This window comes from Microtus ochrogaster, chromosome 5 (assembly GCF_000317375.1).
Source record: "Microtus ochrogaster isolate Prairie Vole_2 chromosome 5, MicOch1.0, whole genome shotgun sequence".
Lineage (NCBI taxonomy): Eukaryota > Metazoa > Chordata > Mammalia > Rodentia > Cricetidae > Microtus > Microtus ochrogaster.
This window is the reverse complement of record NC_022012.1, coordinates 40,130,565-40,135,768: the sequence shown is the minus strand read 5'-3', so window position 1 is coordinate 40,135,768 and position 5,204 is coordinate 40,130,565. Positions and strand designations below refer to the sequence as shown.

The 5,204-nt window shown below is 41.1% G+C and overlaps 1 protein-coding gene across 3 annotated transcripts in view; it reads right to left on the bottom strand.

Annotated features, from left to right (window-relative positions):
- The window catches only part of Sik3 (SIK family kinase 3), a 220,650-nt gene that overhangs the window by 55,934 nt on the left and 159,512 nt on the right, over window positions 1–5,204 (bottom strand). The gene's annotated exons all lie outside the window — the stretch shown is intronic.

Below are 5,204 nucleotides of genomic sequence, written 5' to 3'. Positions count from 1 at the left end.
TGCAGTAGGATCAAAACCCCATTGCCATTGATCTTGAGTTCTCAGCAGTCCTCATTGTCCGCTATGATCAGAGTCCGGTTTTATCCCAGGCTTTTCCAGACCCTTTGGTTCTTGATACGTTCTCACCACAGCCTCACTCTCAAACTGTTCTTATTCCCCAACAGCCTTAACAAGGGATATAAAGAACATATTTCATAATTTCACCTAATTAAGGTTTATTGGGTAACCAAAGCCAATTTTAGAAAAGAAAGAAAGAAGCCCTGCACCAACCAGTAGCCACTCCCCTTCGCCCCAGACTTTACTCACTACTTTCCATCACTGTGGGCCTGGCAGTTCTGGGCATTTTACATAGGCGGAATCACAGAATTTATGACCTTTTATGACTGGCTTCTCTCACTACTGTAATATTTTTAAAGTCTACCTATATTTATCATCTATCAGTATCTCATTAGTTTTTTTTGTTGACATTGTTGAGCAAGGACAAAGATATACTACATTTCGTTTATTTGGTCTTATTCCAGTCTTCCAGAACAGAAGGTTAGGCTGCTCCCACTTTCTACCTACATGAACGATGCTGCTGGTGCTCCTAGGAGGTTTGCTATTAAAGTGCTTTCATTTGTCTAGAAGATACACTCACCAAGAATTTCCATTGTTAGGTGATATGTGAAGTCTATTGTTAATTAGCCTTTTGAAAAAAAATGCCTAAACTGTTATTCATTTTCCATTCCAATCACCAATGCACAGAATTCCACTTCCCCCATTTTGCTAATGTTTGTTATCATTACACTTACAATTATTCCGCCCTCTGGGCATGAAGAAGTGTCTTATTGTGGCTTAATTTGCGTTTCAGATAACTACTAACACGACAGTGTTTTGTGGTTTTTAAACAAGGACTTGCTTGCTCTGTGGCTCAGGCTGGCCTTCAACTTGTAATCTTCCTGTCTCCCCTTTCCCCAGGAACATGCATTATCACACCTAGTAGGAGGAATTCCTAAGGAACAGAATCGCACTTCTTGCTCATGGGGGGGAGGGGTGGTAAAACTGATTACAGAGAAACTTTATAAAGGGGCTAGAGAAATGGGTCAGCAATTAAGAGCACTATTCTTCCAAGTGCCGGGTTAGGTTTTCAGTGACATGGCCTCTCATAACTATCCAAACTCCAGCTCCAGAAGATACAAAGCCCTCTTCTGGCTTTTATGTGCACTGAATGTACCTGTACACATATTTACACCCAAACACATATAAAATGAGGTAAATAAATACTCTTAAAATTGATATTAAAATCCATTCACTGAAAGTTATGTTAATGAGGAACCCCAAGGTGAGGACAATATCCATATTATACAACAAAGAAACTTGTATACATACAAGCACAAAAGAGATTTCAAATCTCCTGGGAGATTTCTCACCAATGAGATGGGCAAAAGACTTGAAAACTCAACCAACATGGAAAAAAAAGGGGCAATGGGTACAAAAGTTCAAACTAATAGAAAAAAAAATCAAACTCTTTAAAAAAAAAATGAAACTCTTTCCTTCATACAATTAACACAAACTCTTCATGGTGGTGCATGTCTTTAATCCCAGTGCTCGGAGACAGAGGAAGATCTCTACAAGTTTAAGGCCAGCCTGGTCTACATAGTGAGATCCTGTCTCAAAGAACTAAAGAAACTCCAAACAAAAACCAAAAAAGCCATATGATTAATACATGCTGATTAAAAACCACAGGAGCTGGGCACAGTGGAACACACTTTTAACCCAGCACTCGGGAGGCAGAGGCAGGTAAATCTCTGTGAATTCAAGATCAGCTTGGTCTACAAAGCAAGTTCCAAGACAGCCAGGGCTACACAGTGAGAGACCCTGTTACAAAAACACCCAACAACAACACCTGCAAGGACAGCCGTTACCCACTTGCCAGGCCAACAAAGAATAACAATTACAGTAACACTCAGCACTAGAGACAAGAGACCATCTGCATTTGGCATGCTCCAGTAGAAAGTGAAACAGGCACACCACGAGCCCACGCTTCCACTCCTGAGTCTGTGTTCTTGTATGTTTAGCAAAGCACACTGAGGTCTGAGAGCACACCAGAATACTTAGGGACGGCTACTACCGCTGCTAGAGCTCTGAACCAAAGTCATCCAAGTCACCATCAACAGAAAACAACTTGGGACACAGTTGTATCATAGAACACTATATAAAAATTGAACAAATGAAGCAATATAAACATGAAATAACACACATAGGACAACCAATATGACTCCACTATTCTACTCATATATAACTAAAAACAAACAAACTAGCAGGGCATGTTGGTACACATACACAATCCCTGCAACCAAAAACCTGAGGTCAACTGGGCTACACAGCAAACCCTGTCTCAAAATAAATGCTAACAAAGAACACTATTTTTATTTACTTGTTTATTTATTTTTGCATATTCGCTCTTTCTTTCAGTTTGTCTAGCTTAAGGTATCAAGTCAAACAGATACCCAGAAGAAAAAAGAAAAATCTGGATAGAATAATAATTAGACAACTAAAAGTGGATGAAATTTTGGCAAAACTTTCAGCTAATCTTTGCTAACTTTTTGGTTGTTGTTGGTTTTTTTTTTCTTTTTTGGTTTGTTTTTTCAAGACAAGGTTTTTTTGTGTAGCCCTGGTTATCCTAACTTGCTCTGTAACCCAGGCTGTCCTCAAACTAAGAGATTTGCCTGCCTCTGCTTCCCAAGTGCTCAGATTAAAGGCATGTACCACCACTGCCTGGCGAGACATTTTTTTTCTGACTATACTCTTTAAGTTGTACAAATCCCAGAGGTAGAGTCAGTAGAAAGCATAGCCTGTCCCACTCTGCAAAAGCACAGGCTCTGTGTACTGGGACAGGTCCCTTTGTCCTGAAAACCTGGAGTGCCAGGACGTGTCACTCTTGTGCTGGGTTCCCTGGACAGTGACCTTAGACTGGTTGTGTTGTCATGGCCAGGATGGAGAACACCACAGGCCAAACACTGGTGAAATATAAGAACACAGAAGATGGCAACTACAGTGAAATCACACAACACGCCACACACAGAATAAAGCAGAGAAAAGACTCAGGTCAAGTAAACACACTTGCAGCATTAGAGTGTTCTTAAGAAGAAGTCGAAAGCCATGAAGGAGACCATACTCACACAATAATTCAGGGTAGACCAAGAAATCATGCTTGACTGTACATTGATTTCCATGTGCTATTAAACAGTAATTTGATGGAGCATCCTGGAGAAGATGCTTGATATAACATAAAGGGAGAAGCAGTATTTGTACATATGTGGATTATATATCAAAACCATGCCATAGGAAGAAATAATTTCTGAATGAAGGGCATCTTACAGGGAAGATCACATCTACAATGTTCAGAAATCTTTGACTTAAATTTCCAAAGGTATGTGTACATCATTTTATAGTTAATTATGTTCACACACACATATAGATATACATGCATGTATGCATACATACATACAAACAAAACCTTTTGGTGGGATGTTAAATAACACTTTTGGGTGGAATGTTGAGACCAGGTTGGCCAATTTTCAATCCGCCTGCCTTAGTCTCCCAAAGGCTGAGATGTGTGTGCCCTATGCCCAACTTAAAACATCATTTTGAACAATAAACGGAAACGCCCAGCAGTCCTTTGCAGAGAACTGATACTAGCTAGCGTCAACTTAAAAAGATGACATTCTTGGGGGCAGGAGAGAGTAGGAGGAGAGAGGGGAGGAAGGAAGGGGAGTGGGGGAAATGTATAGCTCAATAAAAATAATAAAAAAAAGAGAGATGACAATCTTTATTGTTTACCTACCAGCAATGGGAAAAGATGTGTGGCCTGCAGAGTCAACCCAAGGTGATAAATGACATAAAAATTTACTAAAGAAACCAAAGGAAAAAAAAAACATTAAGGGCTGGTGAGGTCCCTCAATCAGTCAACTGAATGCCATGCAAGCATGAGGATCTGAGTTAGAGTCCTCATCGCTGAGCATGGTGAAAAAGATTTCTAGCTCCAGTGCTGGGGACAGGGAGACAGGTGGATTCAGAAGCTGCTGGTCAGGCAGGCCTAGGTACCAGTAAGAGACCCTGTGTCCAAAGGTGGCCAGTGGGACAGCGCTTAAACAATGATCAATGATATCTTCTGACTTACACGTGCCCACACATGAACATGCACACATGCATGTGGGCACACACAAAGGAAATTGCTTAAGTTAGATACTCACCCCACACAGCAGAAGCAATATGGGTGGAGCAGTCTTCTTACGTGGCCTATGGCCATTTATTTCTCCACCCGTGAGTAACTCAACATAATTTGCTAAGTCTCTTTTCCAACCCCCAACACCCAGTTGGTTAGCATTTGTCTGCAGGCTGAAATGGTAATGTAGTCCTTTTCTCATAATGCAAAGCAGAAGACTAATTTGAACCCTATGCTCATCATCTACGATGGTTTAAATACCAGGGGTTGCTATTGATTTAGAGCCTTGAGAACTCTTTGTTCTAGGCAAGACAAGGAGCCTGCAGCTACATAAAGTAGCGATGCTGTATCCTAAAAATACGCGCATCGTCAGCTGGGTATGTGAAATGTGGTAAAGGAAAAGAGCAGAGAGCTGGCAGCACTAATTTAAAAATCAGGACAATTCCAAGAGCAAATTTTCTTGTTTGGTCCACCACTTCAGAGCAATAACCTTGACTTCTTTTCTGGTTGACCAAGGAACAATCCAAAGCAGATGTAAATAGATGAGGCATAACCTTCCGCCAGCTCCAATGTTCTCAGCGTGCGCAAAGCAGACAGTGTGGTGTAATTGACAGCCAAGCCTTCTGGAGGCCTAGGCCTCCCTTCCTGCTACAATATATAAGTGAACAGCTGGGAGACAGAGCAGAAGACAGAGCAAACTGGGAATATACGCATGTCTCTAAGTAACCAGCCTTACTAGGAAGCACTGTGACAAGATCCTTCATTCTGTCAAATCTGAAAGCTTCTGAGAATCACAATTGCAACTAGGGACAAATACCCCAAAGCAGAATTAATTCTGGCCCTTGTTTGATTTCTCAATGAACTTACAGGGAAAAGGGCTGTGCTTGCTGGAAATGACTCAAAACTAAAACAAAACAACAACGAAGAAGAAGGAGAAGGAGAAGGAGAAGGAGAAGGAGAAGGAGAAGGAGAAGGAGAAGGAGAAGGAGAAGGAGAA